The sequence below is a fragment of the Thunnus maccoyii genome, chromosome 5, assembly GCF_910596095.1.
Source record: "Thunnus maccoyii chromosome 5, fThuMac1.1, whole genome shotgun sequence".
Taxonomy (NCBI): Eukaryota; Metazoa; Chordata; class Actinopteri; order Scombriformes; family Scombridae; genus Thunnus; species Thunnus maccoyii.
In genome coordinates, this window is record NC_056537.1 from 21377311 (window position 1) to 21395852 (window position 18542).

General features: G+C 40.9%; 1 protein-coding gene across 2 annotated transcripts in view; it reads right to left on the minus strand.

Annotated features, from left to right (window-relative positions):
• The window catches only part of LOC121897062 (zinc finger protein 469), a 198433-nt gene that overhangs the window by 62320 nt on the left and 117571 nt on the right, over positions 1 to 18542 (minus strand). The window contains exon 6 of one of the 2 annotated variants that reach the window (XM_042411328.1): positions 3087 to 3236. The exons of the other annotated variant lie outside the window; for it this stretch is intronic. The gene's annotated coding sequence lies outside the window, so the exon portion shown is untranslated. The remainder of the gene's footprint in view (positions 1 to 3086; positions 3237 to 18542) is intronic. 2 annotated transcript variants of the gene reach the window in all.

Genomic DNA, 18542 nt, shown 5'->3' on the forward strand with positions numbered 1-18542 from the left:
ATTGCTGTGTATGAAATTATTTATATTGTAAAAGGCCAGAACCTACCTGCAACATGGCACTTAGTGTACAATAATTTGTAGTAAGAAACTTAGCAGCAAGTACTTGCAAGCCTAGAACTTGCTGAATATTTTCTTGGTTCATTCCCATGCCATGGGGCAGATATGTCCACTTTATCTTATTTGAGTGAACCCATGGACATGGTCTGATTACAACACTTTGACAGCACAGAGAAAATCCTACAAGAATCTTTGAGAAACACCCTCCATGTGTCTTTTGAAATGTTTTGCATGTCATGCATTTTAAGCTGAGGATTTATTCAGCGGTTGACAATTTTAATCCCTGAAGGCATATTGAGGTGTCCTATTGTTGCATGCATTGATAAATGCAGAGGAGCAAGTGAGGGCTTGCATGTGTTGAATTTTCCTACATGTGAGAATTCACTGTGTATCTTGCTCTGTGCATACATCTCTACAGGCATATACAAATTCAAGAGGACTATATGCACTACACTTGGCAGAGATTTCTTGAAAATGACTTGCCTTTTAAATTAAAAACACATCAAATTTAAATTGGTAGTTTAAAAAAAAAAGGTTGTCATAGTGACTGCTAGAATACAGTACTGCAGTGGGTCGTTGGTTGAGCTGTGGTATTCGGTGAACTTCAGAGAGAAAAAAAAATGTAAGAAAGATGGTACCAAGCAGAGTAAAAGGGGACGTGAGCAAAAGAAGAGTGTTTCAGAGAAGCGGCCAGCTTCAGAGGTTGTAATTGACTAATGAAAACCATACCACTGCCACACCAGAACCACAGAGTCCATAAGGCAGGGGGGAGGGAGCATAACATAGACAGAGGAGAAACAGGAAGGGGAGAGGTAACATGAGGTAAAAAGTCTGCAGTGCTGATATGGTTTTCATTCCAGCAGCATTTACTGGGCCATTGAAGAGCTCTATGTACCAGGCCAAGACTGCTGTCATACAGCTGGACCAGGACTCTCTCTCGCCTCTTTGCTGTCTCTCTCTTCTGTCACACCCTTCTGTTTCCATCTGTCCAAACCTTTTCACTTATTGCCTGATGCTTTATTCTCTTGGCTTTCAATGACACCTTAAGCTTTCTGTTTCCCTCAGCTAATGTTTTCAACACACACTAACTTTATGTCTAACGTCCGTTCTATTGTTCTCAGTGGGATCTGCGTCTGGCACTTGCAGCTCACAACGTTGTACACCTGGATTTCTAAACTCACTGCCGCCTGCAATCTCATAAATCAATCAATTCTCCTATAAACTTTTCAGAGGAATACCTGGTTAGTCCCTTGATAATGGCCATATGACTGACTGACTGATTGCTGACTGATAGACAAATCTGGCAATTTGTTGTAATTTTGTTCTTGATGTTGTAATTGCGCTGCTAGTGTCATTCTTATCGAGTCAGCCTGCGTTGTGCCTGCAGGGGGTATAAAAGCTTAAGAAAGGCTTTTTATATGCATGGTTGAGAGTAGCTTTGCCCTTCGAAAAGAAAAACAAACATTAGAACCTGTATCAGGTGACATCTTCTGCAGGACAACTTCATGCACGCAGACACAGAACCTTTTATTTATGTCATTGTGATTGCAAGAGATAAAACAACACGGTTTATAGCCTTGCTGGTGCTGCTCATTTTGTCATACACACACACAAACAACACTGACAGAAAGTATGTGATATACACACACATGACCAAAAAAGATAGCACTATTGGCAGCTGCTGGATTCATGTTGTTGATCGCTATGTTAACATCAGAAAACAAAGACTCCCCAGGCCAGATCCCTTACAGATATTCTAAGATTGTTGTCTCCTTCACTCAGACATTCTGATGGCACACCTGGCAAAATACAGCATTACACTCACAGGGGGAATGCCACACCTGGCAGCACTGAGGATGATTTTCCACCTTTTAAATGAGTGTGGTAGTTAGGCTGGCATAAGGAGGCAGACTGGCATGACTGAGCAGGTTCCACATGCAGGGCAGAAAGGATAAAGTGGGAGGGAGGGGAGAGGAAGTGGAGTGCCTGGTGGGAGGCAAGGGAACAGAGGCTGAGTGGGGGCAGAAGCAGCGCTGCAGAGGAATCTCAAACATTCCTCAGTGACCTCTATCGCTGCTCTACCTGAGCCCCACCCTAAGGTCCCTCAGCCACACCCTGGAAGCTCTTAGCTGTCACCGGTGGGCTGGAACCAAAGCAGGGTAACCACAATGCACACATAATCTCTCTGAGGGTGAAAGAGAAACAAAGACGAAAAAAGAAAAAAGGTGTGAGGTGTTAACATATTGTAACAGCAGGTAGAAGCAAAGGATAAACAGTGTTATAGCATGCATGTATAGGCAGGACAATAACACTACTGCAACTACTTCTTTTTGCATTTGAAAGTACACACTAGTACATGCACCCTCTTGCATCAATTTACTACATCTGTTTTCTGCTTCTCATCACTGTCATAACATCTGATGCGTGTTGCGAATACAAATCTTTTACAAAAGGAATCCAGCAATTTTAAATGTGACAGCAAAATACGCAGGCAGCCCATATTGTGACCAGATGAGTTCTTGATTCTCTGAGGTCTGTCCTTCACTTGGTGTCCACTGCTGACACAGCTGAACTATTCCCTGTTGTTTGCAGATCCCTCAGAAACCGAAATCAAAGCTAAATCAAAGAGAAACAAACACACGTGCAGATACATACATGTGCACCCATGTGCTTTCACAATGCGTCTTTTGCTCCGCTTGACAGAGTGATTCATACACACACCAAACTGTAATCTTGGAAAGGCAAACCTGTCACACACGCTTCAAAGTCTGATCACTGACATGAGGATGGTTTACACACTGAAATATGAATAGCTGCCTTCATTGAGGTGGATTCGAGGGAAACTCCGCTCAAACAGATCCACTGCATGCAGCCACTTGCTCAATGATCTAATTCAACTATAGTCATGGTTGCACTCTCACCTACAGATACAGTATGTTAACATATAGGCACACAAATATACATGCACACAAATGCACACACTCATGCACAAAGAAAGCTCATAAACTGGCAAGATTTTCTCCCCTCACCTCACATTTGTGGGCTGCACACTGACTCCAAACTCCAATGTGTGAGGTGTGTGTCAGTCTCTCTTCTTCTTGATCTCTGTCTCCCTTTCTCTCACTCACTTCTCAACCTGTAGTCATCGCGTGGCTCTAGTTACACTCTACTGCAGTGAACTAAGGCAGAGGGAAAAAGGAGGAGGGAGGGAGGGATAGAGGGACAAATGAGTCCTGCCCAGACTGATGAGAGAGACTTGCAAAAATGCCCTCAGGAGAGAAAAGATTAGAACACTTCACTCCACTAAAAATTTAACTTTCTCACCACTGTGCTGTTTCCACTGATTTCTTTTTAACCAGGCTCTTTTCTCTTCTGTTCTTTTTTCCCAGCAGTTTAAAGTTTTCCTAAATCCACTTTTGCTTTCTTGAAGTTCTGCCAGTTCTGTCAGTAAACCAACTGCTCTTTCTTTTTTAATTCTTACGTTCTTTCTCTTTTTACCTCTTCCACTCACAAAACTTACGCTCCTCTAGTTCCCTCTCTCCATACAGAAGTCTGCTGCTCTTTATCTAAATTTGTCTGAATCCTCTCTCTCTCTCTCTGCCTCTCTCTCTCTCTCTCTCATACAAACATACACACACACACACACAAACACACACTCACTATGCTTACAGTATGTGCCTTTCTATCCATATAGCTCTACCTCACTCTCATGTTCTGGTGTGCAGCTGTGTGATGAGGGAGACACACCTGCTGTTATTAAAGTGTGTGTGTGTGTGTGTGTGTGTGTGTGTGTGTGTGTGTGTGTGGAGGGGAGCTGGGGGGGAGGGGTGGGGTGGGGGTCTCACTGTAAGGCTAGAAGAGGAATCCTTTTGGAGTGTGCTATCCATACTGTTTCAACTGTCGTCTGGTTACAGGAACTGTTAAACTGAGACTATAAATCTATGGTCTACTGAAGGTATTTAATAGATAATTCTGAGAAACGCACAAGTCAGATCATGGATGCCTGACCGCCGCATGTGACATTGTGTAATATGGCCTTCCCAGCTGCAACACACTCACACACACACACACACACACCTTTCACTTTAAGGTTTTAATAGCCTTGACACTGTCTTTCCAGAATGTGAGGAATGCACTGTGCTTACTGGGCTGCGAGTGTGTCCGTTAAAAGGCAAACCAACAGGGAATCTCCTCAAGGGTCATGACCTCGTTCAAAAAAAGGAAGAAAGTGCAAGAAAAAATAAAGAAATTAGCAAAATGTGGCTAAACTGTGAATTGATTGTTTAAGGCAAGCCATCAGACATAATCGAGAAGACAGCAACAGCCTGTCTTAATTCAGGGAAATATCTACATCATCTTTATTACCGCATATACTCACACACTAGAGAAAAAAGTGACAAGGTCAGGAGGAGAGGAGAATATCCAGTCCAGCTCTGTGGTCATCTTGTAACCTAATCAAGAGATAAACCAGAGCAGTGCTGACACCTGTCCACACCACATGACCTTGACGTACAACAGCTTTCACAACACATCCCAGCCCTGAGGAAGATGAAAGATTTGTACAGATTACAGTAAAGAGTCATCCTGATGATCCCAATCATCAGTTTGGGCCAGGCTTTATCACCACACTTGGGATGTTTCAACAGTGAGGATCAGCCACACCATCAACAAGCCTAACTTTGATCAGACTTACTCCCCCTCCCCGGACACAAATAACTTTCCTGCTTTACTACCCCTTGCTTCATTTCTGACTCTCTGCCCGTCTCTCCTCTACTCCCTGGGAGATTAGTACTACTTGAATCAAAGTGATGGAGGTTATACAACAGCACAGCAGACCAGAGTGTATGAGTACAACATGTGATTCAGTGCTCAAATTATGAGAAAAATCCTGTTTACAGGCACAGGGGCCTTGACCTGTGAGTCATGGTGTAGTCTTTGAGAATCTGGCACAGCTTCCTCTCTCTGCTGGATGGTCATCCTTCACTCCCCCAGAGTCTTCCCAAATTCTCGGTTGTCTAGTTGGAAGCATTCCCGTTTCTCTCTCCCTTATTGAGCAAAATTTCAAAAGAGGCATTCAGCTCTGTCATGGATCCAAATGTGCTAAAACCTAACAACTGGTTCAAATATTTAAGCCCATATCCCAAATGTGTGCATGTACAGTATGTTTCTGTCTCCAAGTGATTGTGTGATTGTCTGTGTCTGTGTGTTTGTGTATGTGTGCATATGCACATGCAATTATGCATGTAAGAATGTGTACACCTATATGTACGCAAATCAATACCAGAACTAACTTGGCTCTCTTTAGATGCTCACACAGGTGAAGGTTGGGATGCCAGGATCAGACTACAAGATATCAACCAGATAATGGTCTGATCTGATGGACGGTGCTACAAAAATGAGGGTAGAGTAAGACAACACAATGTTTTATACATGTAGCATGTCATAATAAGACAACGGATCCTGGGAGGGCTCTACTGTGATCACCTACATCAGCAGTACATCCTTATTTACTCTACTGAATGTTATCCCAGATAACTTGACATGAGGGGAAATGTTGTCACAGTGAGTACGATGAATAACTTGAGGAATGGTGCTCCTACGCACACACGTACACACACACATGCACACACATACTGGAAATTCTCCATCCCACTTCCAGTTAACAGTAGGACTTACGAGCATCTACAGGGGGTATGACAAGAAATTCAGAAAATGGTGGGTTTGTATTTTACGGCATTGAGGTTTGGAAAAATTCAAACAATTAGAATCTTTTAGTCATCACCAGTAAAGTTTGCTGCATGATGGCACAGGGCAGAATACATTCCTGTAAACGCGATGAAGTGAAATCACTGGAAAATAAATCAGCTAAACTTGTTCCTGGAAATCATTTATCATTTTAAAATTTGTATTGACAAAACAGGCATTTTTGGGCTTTTCCACAGAAGGACATCGCCACATCATTGTGGCTGATGGTGTTTATAGTACCTACTGTACTTGCCGGGCAGCATCTCTCCTCTCCTGGTCTAATACTGACTAACACCTGCTCTGTCATTCCTCATAGTCTTAAACCACACGCAGGTGCTTCCATGAATAAAAATCTGAGGGTTACATAATTATTCTGATCTTATCATGTGCCTCACACACACAGTGAACCTTATAAACCCATCAGTTAATGCAGGCACTATTGATGAATTAAGGTATATTAAAAAAAAAACTCTACATAACAAGGTAGCAGGGCTCATTCAAAGAGAGGAAAAGAAAAATGGGTCACAGAATGATGAATTAGTAAATGTTCTCCCTGATAAAGAGTCTAAAGGTAAAGAAAAATAGAAATTTAGCCCTCAAGCTATAAAACATGCATGTGCGTTACATGGGTGATTTCAGCAGATAATGATTGGAATCCAAGCCCAGCGGTAGTAAATTCTTTCCTGGTTGACTAAACTGAAAGGCAAAGAGAAGGTGAAGGAGTGTTTCTGTAGAATAACATATGTGAGAAAGAATGATGCTGCAAGTAAGAGAAAAGGGGGAAAAAAGGAGATTGAGCCAGAAAAATCAAGAGTTCTCCCATAGGCCTTTGTTTGCAGTAACACCTGCTCTTACTATCATTCGCCGCAGGAGACAGGCATACGAGTTGATGCAGGCAATGTCTTGAGATCCATGCGTGATCACTCAACAGCATGTAGCGCCGCAAGAATCTGTGTATATCACGTATAGATTATGATTTTAAGTGTGGTACCTATAGTTTAGCCATTACTTCATTTGACTGACAGTTCATAAACAGTGACTTCAGTGAATGATCTGAAAATCATCAGGATAAAAAGAACATTAATCTCTTTGCCTAAAGGTTTCCGCTGCAGGATAACTATATGTTATCATCAAACAGATTATTCTTTAGTGATACACATGCCCACTATGATGACAGAGAAAAAATATTATAACCAGATGCATCTGACACCATTTCTTTTCATTTGAGTTTCTGAGCAACTTTAGGGCATCATTAAAGGAAAGATCAAAGAAAGCTGCTCAGGATGGGGTGACGTTCGTCGACTGAAGATGTATGGAGCACATGGGGTCTGTCCTCTCTGTGAGATATCCATACTGTAACATCTGTATCATTCCACAAATGAGAGTGCAGTCAGTCTGAGAACTTACAAAGTGGACCTCTGGGGGGATTTCTACAGGGTAGAGAAAAGAAAGTGGTGAGCAATAGAAAGTGTTACTGTAGGTGAACATTAGAAGCAGAAGGGTGGAGTGAAGAGGGAGAGAAATGTGGTGAGCAAGAGTCATTTGAGGGAGGTTCCTTTGGCCCACCCTGATTCTGTGCAACACATGAAAGGGAGACTGGTCCGTGCTGACATGACTGCATCGCATCATTTCTGCAGATTTGTCAGCTGCAGATCTATGCTGCGAATCTCTAGTTCAACCACATCCCAGAGGTGTTCTACTGGAGTTAGATCTGGTGACTGGATGACTCATTGTCATGTTCATGAAATCACTTGAGGATGACATTGGCTTTGTGACATGGTGCACTAAGCACATTAGAAGATGGGTAAATCATTGCTATGAAGGGATGCTCATGGTCAGCAACAATACTCAGATAGACTGTGACATTCAAACGATGATTGATTGGTAGTAAAGGGTCCAAAGTGAAAACATTCCCCAAACCATTATACCACCACCGCCAGCCTGGACAGTTGACACAAGGCTGGTTGGGTCCATGGATTCAATGTTGTTGATGCCAAATTCAGACCCTACCAATCTATGTGTCTCAGCAGAAATCAAGATTTATCAGACCAGGCAACATTTTTCTTCAGTCTTCAACTGTCCAGTTTTGGTGAGCTTGTGTCCAATGCACCCTAAGATTTTTGTTCTTGGCTGACAGGAGTGGAACCCACCGTGGTCTTTTGCTGGTGTAGCCCATCTGCCTCAAGGGTTGACGTGTTGTGCATACTACTGTATGTTACTGTAGCCTCTTTGTCAGCTCAAACCAGTCTGGCCGTTCTCCTCTGATCTCTCTCATCAACAAGGTGTTTCTGTCCACAGAACTGCTGCTCACTGGATGTTTTTTGTTTTTTTCACCATTCTGAGTAAACTCTGGAGACTGCTGTGTGTGAAAGTCCCATGAGATGAGCAGAAATACTGAAAGCGGGCTGTCTGGTACCAACAATCATGCCACAGTCAAAGTCACTGAGATCACATATTTTTCCCCATTCTGATGTTTGATGTGAATATTAACTGAAGCTCCTGACCTGTATCTGCATGATGTCATGCACTGCACTGCTGCAATGTGATTGGCTGATTAGAAAATTGCGTAAATAAGCAGGTGTACAGGTGTTCCTGACAAAGTGCTTGGTGAGTGTATATTTTACCACTGAAAGACTGGTCTTAAAGCATGTACCGGTCATGCTGTTGGGTTCATTCTCATACTGTACCAACAAGATGTTAAGTGATCTTTTAAACAATTGTTTAAATGCATGAATCAACTACATTGTTAAGTTATTCACCTTTACAAAAACACAGCACTACAACAAGACTGATTTTAATAGGAGAGGCTTTTACTTCTATGAAGAGCCAGCCCATTGTGTAGCAGGTTCAGATAGGCAACCTATCAGTTCCTTACACAGCCCTCATTAATTTCAATAAGGCCACTGTGTTGGCACCAGCACTGTTTAACCAGGGTAAACTTTTGCTGCAATGCTATGTAGCTACATCAGGCAAGGAGGTCTCTTGGACAGTCAAATATGTGTAAGTGCATATTCCTGGTAGACTACTTTGTAATGTCAATGACACACAGGATATCTACTGTTTACCTTGTGATTGTTGCTATGGAGGATAAAATAATTGTTGCCGTGATAACTTTCCAGAATTGTCAAGTCCTTCGTCATAGTATTATGTGATGTTTTGGGGTCTGATGAGCCTTCAAACTCTTGTACTGGTCTTATTTCACTGTTTCCCCAGTAACTGAAGCTACAAGCCTCCGCCATCACGGCTCCTTACATTTTTTTACTCTGTGCTGTTTATGGTGCCAAGGCCCAATAACTATTAGTATGTTACTAACTTTGTCTGAAATATTCCAAATGTTACAACCTTAATTCATGATTTTTACTGCATAGTTATTCCAATGCAAATATAAACAAGTAAGCCTTGTGAAGGAATTTTCATATATGTGCCATGTATGAAATGCTCCTTAGATAAGCAGACAGCTGTCTTCTTCCTGGTCAAGCTGACCTGGCTTTATCATTGTTGCCATAGAGACAGCACTAAAGTCAACAATTTTATAGCAATGTTGTGACTAGGGACAAGGTCGCCTGGGTGCTGCCTGAATAATTGAGAGTGGTACCACATCTTTCCCTCAGACTTGATGTGGCATTTCACTGTGTCAACACGAGCACTTTGATATGTGACTGTTGTCTCCTTGATCGATCAAGTTTGTGTTTGTCAATAAATCTCATGGCTTAAGACATCCATATCTCCTGGAGTTTCTGCAGTTAACCAGTTCTCAATATTTTCATTCACAAGTCTTTTGGTGCATTCACACATTAAGATAAAAAGTAGTGGGGAGTCTCTGTAGCTGTCTGTGTGTGTGTGTGTGTGTGTGTGTGTGTTGAGCGCATGATTTATATACTCTGTTCTAACTGAGTTAAAACAGTTGTTTTCTCATGTAGACACTGTATTAATGGGCCATCAGTTCTCAGTCTATGGGAAATACAGTCTCAGGGGTGAATTCACCAAATTCACCACAGCTTTTATGGCCACTAAACCTGTGAAAATGAGACAAAAAGAAACTGTAATTCACAAAGCTCCCGCAAAGGGTGAAAGGCACCCCAAACTGCGCCGCCACGCAAGTAGCATCTCAGTGCTCCTTTGCTATTTGCACATATGTAAATTATATAATAGACTATATATACATTTGGCACAAAATTGGCCCCTCTCTATGCAATTGAGCCTCACTGCAAAAACAGTCCAATTCACAAAGACCAGTGCTAAAAGCCACATGCAGTTAGAATAAAATTATTTGCATCTTCAGAGTTGGTGGTAACTGAAACACACTCACTCTTTATTGCTGCTTTATTACAAACAATTCCACTGTATAAACCTGGAATCAGTGTGTAACAGCTGACATGTGTAGATGTGTAGCAGATCACAGCACATTAATTACAGTCAGATCCTGACCGATCCGGTTTTAATGAAGTTACTGCTGCTGTGCCGCATGCATAAATGCACACAGCCTCAGTTTGGAGATGCACTTATCGTTTCAGCTGCTGTGTGATGCTGCAGCCAGCTGTGATACACAGCCAGCTGTGGGCAACAAACAGAACATCAGTACTGATGTTTCTGCAGAATCCCGGATACATTCAGTGACACCTGAACGACATTATTGTAAGATTCAGACATTAATCTACACATTTCAGACCTGCCTGAGTCACATTAATAGCTATATTTTGACATTTGACATTTCAGTAGATAATGTTAAAGATGCGAAATAATAGAGAAGTAAAAGAAGCAAAATACATGAAAGTTGGTTTGTGATTGTGGAAAGCTCTGTGTGTGCGCACCTCTGCTAATTAAAGACAGGCAATTTGAGGCTTTTGTGCTCTCTGCAGTTTTCATTATGGACCAATCTCCAATATGTGTGCTAATATGTGGAGAAAAGCCTGAAACATTGGAAACCACTCCGCTCACTCAATCAGATGCAAAACAAGGAAAAATTCCATTCAGCTGCAATACTTTATGGGCATGTTTGCGCCTTCATATCATTAGCACAATATCTTTTGTGAATCACACCTTGAGAAGGGGCAGATACTGGTTGCAAATGATACGCAATTCATGGTGCTATCAGTGGCAGCAATCCATACTTTGTGAATTTGCCCCTCAGTCTTCTTTTGAAAGTTCCAGTAGCTTGTTAAAGACCCATCATAGAGAATTGGGAGGCCATGGGCCTTCCTCCATTTTGTTCTTACACGTTGTGGAGTGGAATAATAAACAACTCCAGGTCCGCAGGAATCAAAACGAGCACGATTGAGTCTTGCCTTGTTGTAGCTTGAATTGCGTCAGAGGATATTTGCATGAAGTGGATTCTTTCTCATTTTCCCTCTGTGGTGTTGCTGGGCACCTTTTCAGTATCTGTATCTCAGTGGGGGGCCAGGATGCAATGCCAGGTCCCATTCACAATGCTATTTCTGTTCCAGCTCTTGAGTCCGTATGTGTGAACAGCCTGTCACTCTTCATTTCATAAACACACTGCAATGCCCCAAATACCACAGAGAAGTAGAGCACAACCTGCAAAAATAAAATAAAACTAGTAAAGCTACAGCATGGTTTCAAATATTTTTGGTTACATAAATTCCTTAAAAAACATTTATGTAACCAAACCATTCGACTTTATGTCCACAAAACAGGTCCAAAACAAAGAACGCTACTGAAATGTCGAGGCAAGTAACCCAGCATACTTTCCTTCGGGCACCTAGAGTCTGGCCTCTGGACCACTTGCTATCCCTTTATCTGCCCCCTACTGCGGGGGTGTGTCGGACAGGATGGGGATGAGACAGGATAGGATGAGGAGGACGTGCAACCTAAATATGGCTCTTGCAGCCTAGGCCACAGGGAGACAGAGAAGGGGACCACAGACCTCGGCAGCGTACAATTATCCAAAACAAGAGAGTCAAGCCAACCTCCTCTCACTGAGACTCACGACAAGAGCATAACAGAGTAAAGCCAACACAATATTTTACGGTCCTTTACCCCCTGGATTACATACACAGATCTGTACAAAAACATGCACACATATACAGACGTAAAACAGACACAGATGTATATATGCGCAAATGATAAGCCACTGTATATTTTTAGAGTTTGTATGGTGCCACATTGCAGTAAACTGGCTCCATATAAAACCTGTACTTCGCCTTGCATTTGGCAGGTACTTTCTGTAAACATCTATCAACACAGCTAAATGCATTTCACAAATGTCTTATTATAAAGGCCCGCTTTCCGCAAACAGCCAAACATCTATAACACCTTGCTTAAACATCTGAGCACGCACTTTCCACAGTATAGCATATGGCATAGATACAAGAGCTCGTCTGCCTTTAGAGTGAATTACAGGGAGTCAAAATGTGAAAGGCTGTCTGGAGCTGGCAGCCACTGGCATTCCTTAGGACTGGGGGCCTACTGAGGGAGACAATACCTGGACCTGCAGCGCGGTGTTCATGGATGCTTGTCGCTCTACCTAAGAGGCCAACACGAGTGCTACAGCTTATCCGTAGGGGACATATTGTTTGCATGGATGCAACGAATTAGATCAGTAGCGTTCCATTACTCATCAGACCTGGAGGAGATCTGGCTAGATGCATCCAGGCTGGACAAGTTTGAAGAGGTTCACTCTTTTGAGGAGGACGGGAGAGAGATCAAAGGCCCGCCGGCATGCTCTGGTGTGTATACCGGCTGGACCCATGAACATGTTACAGATGAGCAGAGGCGCCAGAGAACCATCTGGGGTTATATAATGGTACTGAGTTCAAGACACAATACTGCTGACATACAGAACACAGCAGAGAATACAGAAATGACTGAAACTTGGCTTGTTCCTGTGAAGCACCTCCCTTCTGGATTTTATGGGACTTGTTTAATTGTGAATGTTAGTAATTAGCTTAAAGTTCTGGTGAAGGTGTGGCTGATGATTAAATTGGTCAACAATGACAATTCTTTGAGTAGATGAGTCAAGAAGCAATTAATCAGCCATGTGAATTTGTTGAAATGATTCAGTTAATGAAAAAAAGTATTGTCGTCCTTTTATCAAGACATTTTCTCCATATGGAGTACATTAGACTGGAGAATGATCTCAACATCAGACTGGTGCATTGAACAAATGAATAAGAGAAAGTAAGATGGCCCATCTAATCAGTCTTATGCCAGACAGAGACAGTTTCATGAAATGAACAAAAAGATAGCTTCAGGTCCTTCTCAGGGTGGGCTTCTGGCTGTTGTTTTGCTCTCATGAGAAACTGGGCAGCAGAAAAAACTTGAAGAAAGTGGGGGTCCCTTTCATTCCTGTCCCCCCAACTCACAGCTTAACTCCAAGGGAACAGTGTTGTGATTTTTTAAAAAATGATTAGGAGTGATTTAGAGTTAGTGGGCAACTGAGAAAACACTCTAGGTTGTCATGTGCATGGGGAGGTATTTTTAGCCACGCTAGCGGCTTGGCTCTAGGGATGGTGACGTCGGTTGGTTGGTCGGTCAGCCGGTTGGCCGGTCTCTTGGCCCACCACTTTGATCCAGACTGACATATTGCAACAATGATCTGGTGGATTGCCAGGAAATTTTGTACAGACATGTGTGGTCCCCAGAAGATGAAGGCTATACTTGACTTTTCTTCTAGCGCCACCATGAGGTTGACATTTATTCCAATTTTCAGAGAAATATCTCAAAAACTATTTGATGGATTATTATAAAATTTGGTTCTGATATTCACATTCCCCACAGGATGATTTATAATTCAGTAACTTTGGTGATCCACTGACCTTTTAACTATAACCAGCCGTTAAAAGTTTTCCCTTATCCAGTGAAGTATCTCAACATATATTGGTTGGATTGGCACAAAATTATTGGTTTCCAAACAATGTATCCCAGTGCGTTTAGTGATCCCCTGACCTCCAGCACCACAAGAAGGTTAACATTTAATGATTTTGAGTGAAATTAAGTACACATATCATGTTCCACACATGATGAGTTGCGATAACTTTGCTAATTTATTGACTTTTCATTCAGTGTCATCATGAGGTCAAAATATTAATCTCTCAAAATACTTTGGAGCCACAGCTATACTGTGTGTTTAGTTCTAATTAGCAAATGAACATAACAGCATGGCTGTAGATCCAGAGTCCTCTACGGCCATATAGATTCACTGCCATCTTTTTTTTCAGTTTCATCACCTTTTGCAACAAAAACAAAGCATTTCTTTTCACAATTTCATCTCTCTGTAGTTTCTTTTTTTTTTTTTGGAAAAAAACCTCCATTTCATTAACCTCTATCTTCAGCTTTCTTGTCAGTTGAATAATGTACTGTCATCACAACACTTGAGGGGAAATTGTGAAAAGGTTGAGAGAGAGACATGACATGTGAATGCTTTGTTTGACAGATTATGGACCTTCACTATAAGTATAACAATAATTCTTTCATTTATGTTGGAGTTGTGGACAATACAATGAGCCTGTGTGAATAATTGTGGTAATGTATATGTGTACTTTATCTGTAGTTGTGTGTCTACATGTATGACACATATTATGTGCAGAGAGTGGTGATGATCTCATTTCTCCCTGGAGGAAAATATGGAGTAACTGGGGATAAAAGATGGATACCTCAACAAGACCTAGCTTGGGGTTGATGGCATCGTTGATATAACGTAACCTCAGGAGATGAGTGAGAGCAAAAAAGCAAAAGGAAAGGGGAGCTCGCGAAGAGAGCTTGAAGGTCACGGTAACTGATATTATAAGTGCTTATAGGGAGTGGAAACAACATTTTAAAATTAAATATCACTTAGTAGGCAACAAATATCAGCCCATAAACACGAGAACTCCTAAAAAAACAAAAACAATGACTTCATACTGCTAAAGAATAAAGATGTAATTTTTTAGAAGGGCATTAAATAATTACAGTCAGCAACCAAAGAATTTGACACTTTTATGGAACAGTTCGCACTTGTTCATGGAAAATCTTAGCTACAGTACGGGTTCGGTACAGTGTGGTTTTCAGGCCCAATAATCTCAGCACATTACAAAGCAAGTGTTGGGTTATTAAACCGGGAAATTATCCAGGTGAATATTTTACAAACTTAACTTTTCACCTTTTAAGTGTGAAAAACAGCTGTACTTAGACCAGCAAACAACCTTGTGGCAACAATATTGTTTTCTAAATCAAAAAAGTTAAATGATCAACTATAGGGAACTAATACGTTAACCTACCACAGTTCTGACCCTAAACTGTCTAAACTTTATATTTAGTTTAATATTAGAGCCAAATGCACAGGAAATCAACATTGATACCACTGTGCACTGTTGCATACAATATTTTCTGGCACATTTTAAATGGATATATTGCCATTATGCTTCTATCTACTTTCTGGTCACAGAAGAAAAAATTTACCAACATGGGCAAACTCAGACAGGAGCTAGTGTATTTATACTGGAATAACAATTTCAATGGATAAACATTTGCGATGGAAGTACCACCTTGACTTCAAGTTAGTAAGTGTCTAAGCTTGAGGGCTTTATATAGCACATGCTACATGACAGCCATTCAAATGTCTAAACAAAATGTCACCAAGTCAATAATGTATGTCTAGGTAGTTATTATAATCCCCTCCATATATACTAGACTTTGAATCCAGAGCTACATTCAGCTCACTAGAATGTAGCTCTCATTGTTGTATTACTCACTGTGGTCATCTTGCAGTTCATAAAATCAAAGCTGCATAAAGGCTATAATTTTGGAGACGTATAATTTACCTGTTCAAGTTTATAGCATAAGGTTAACCCTTGGTGTAAAACTATGCATGAGTTAACTTTCTGCTCTGTGTGATGCAGTGGAAGTATTTTGAACATTGTTGGGGTTATGGTTAGGGTGAGGGTGAGGGCAGAGACGAAAGGGTCAACTCTGGGATACACACTCCTAAATCAGCCTACAACAGTGTTTAAGACATGGGATGGGCTTCCTTTACCTAGCCAGCAAAGCTATTGTAAACAAAACCAAAGAGCTGGATTTATGCTCATGTATGGCTGAATAACCTCATAAAACTCTATTTCAAGGATGTAAAGAAAAACACTGGTCTGGATTCTCTGTAACATTTCAAATACTTAAAATTCTTGCATTCAGAGTCTGTGGGAAAATTTATTTAAAAATAAAATTCACCTGGGTATCCTTAATCATGCTCATGCATTTCAGCTCTTTTTGTAGGAGCTCAGTAAAGCAGATCCGAGAGCTTTCATCTGTTAGCAGAGTCTGTTCTCTACCTGAATGGGATTTAAGGAAAATCCTAGTGGGATGGATAAGATGCCTGTGCTCTGTTGAAACCCGCTAGTGTCAGCAGATTGTCACATCTTAAAGATGCATGGTAAAAGATTTCAGTGAAGGGAACTCATGTGTCAAATTTAGGATATTTAGATAACAGATGCTTTTAAGGACGGCAACGTTTTTTTAATTCATGACTTCAGTTGTTCGATGTGAAAGAACTAAATGCAGAGTTTGCAGACTGAGTGAATATGAGGTTAAACATTCATGCTTGCTTTTAAAAAAGGCTTGAATGTCAGAAGAGAGGAATTGCTAACAAACAACAAAGACGCACTTTAGAAAAGAATTAACTGAAGACAGAAGACAATACTGTTTCACTATCAACTGTGAAATCTTTTTATTGAAAAATATGATCACAACTGTTAAATATTTTGAAGATTAGAGGTATTAAATAAAATCCTTGATATGTTTTATGATGAAATAGATATGATGTATTCATCTCTGTGCCACAGTCCAGAAATGGGAAAGTGTAACTTATTGATTAGTCATGAATTCTTATGCTCTCTGGGTCAGAGATCCACACCCTTCTTATACTAATAATCCACTTGTCTGTCACTAGCAAATAAGACTGGAGTGTCAGCCTGCATGTCCGGTCATGAAACTGGGTCCTACTCCTCAGGTCTGCACGCTTTGTGACCCCGAGCATCACTCCCACTTGTCAATCACCCACCAAGCTCTCAAGCAGGGGAGGGTTAGTGAACAGGAAGAACAAACACAGTAACAAAACTGGCTCACACTAGTCCTTCTCTGAGGTGTTCTCCAACCATTCACACTGACAGGTAAACCAGACTCTGCTCAAAAGGGTCTCCTCTAGATGGTAAACATTAAGTACTACAGATGAAATGTTGGATTTACAGATGCTTAGACTGCAGTCACAGATGTCAAAAACGAGGACAGGTAAGGATTAGAATGTAAACTGCGAGCAAACAGTGTTACAAAGGCCTCTTGATGGGTAGAGGTAGAGAAAAGCACTTTCTCTATGCCTGATCTTGCACCGTACAGCTATATGTTGACAAAATGTGTATATTGAATGCATCTGCAAAATGGTCATTATGATACAAAGTGTTCATATTGAATGCATTGATGGTGTTTTTATGATCATTGTTTAGGCAACTCAAAAAACCACCAGTAAGATTATTGAGACATTGTGGTCATGGGCGTATGCTTAAGGTATGGTGAAGGTCTGAAAACTATAACACTTTGTTAAAGGTCCTAGTTAAAGGAATAGATACCAATCTCATATGTGTCCTCTAAATATTAAGCTACAGCCAGGAGGGCATTAGCTTAGCTTAGTATAAAAATTGAAAGCAGGGGAAACAGCTAACTTGGTTCTATCCAAAGGTAACAAAATCCATCTACCAGCACTTCTAAAGCTCACTAAATAATACATTATATTTTATTTGTTTAATGAGCACACAAACAGAAATTTAAAAATGACAAGTTGTGGTTTTACAGGGAGTTACATGCTGGAGCTATTTCAGGGTAAGGATCAGTCACTTGTCATTGTCACCATGGTGGACATCCCTGCACTGCACCTCCACTTGTTTTTTTTTTCCATTTCTTTTTGTGTTTCAATTAAACAAACATGGTATATAGTGGTAATAACTGAGCTTTAAAGGTTCTGGCAGGCAGATTTTTAAACTCTGGACAGAGACAGGCTAGCTCTTCCTGCCTGTCTCCAATATTTATGCTAAGCTAAGCTAATCACCTCCTGACTCTAGCTTCATTCTCAACAAAGAGACGTGAGTGGAATTTGGTGCTCTCAACGAACTGTGAGAAATCTAATGAGCATTTTTCCCAAAATGTCATCCTACGCTGTTAAATATCAAAGGACTATTCGAAAAGGTCAACGCTGACTTGATGCACAACACAGGAAATGAAGCCTGGCCTCTGTTGCAGTATATTGGAAAAAAAAATTCATTGAACAAAATCTCTATTGTAAATTAATTACATATGACTGTAATTCCAAGGAAACAGGACCGTGTTATCTGCCTATTATATTAAAGGAATGGTAATATACTGGTCTATTTTTTGGGGAGAAAATAACAGTTACAGCAACTCCTTTAGGAAAATAAATCAGTGTGTTCATAAACACAGCAGTGAATAAGCTGTTCATTCTTCTAGTTGTTCCCTTCAGGTTTCAGCCAAATCTGGGTTTGAGCCGGGTAGATTTACAGATAAACAGAGTGAAGTATGAATCAGGATCTGCAGTTAAAGAATTAAAAAATGTGTGCAAACAAGAACTGGAGAGAACATTTATAATGACTCATTCACACCTGCACTTGCACAATATTACTTTATTCACACTCTTCATTGATTTATAATCATCAAACAAATCTACTAATCCAGCTATGAACTTTTACGCCTAAACATTATCAGCTGACCTGAAATTCCCACCAATGAAATGAATTATTTCTACT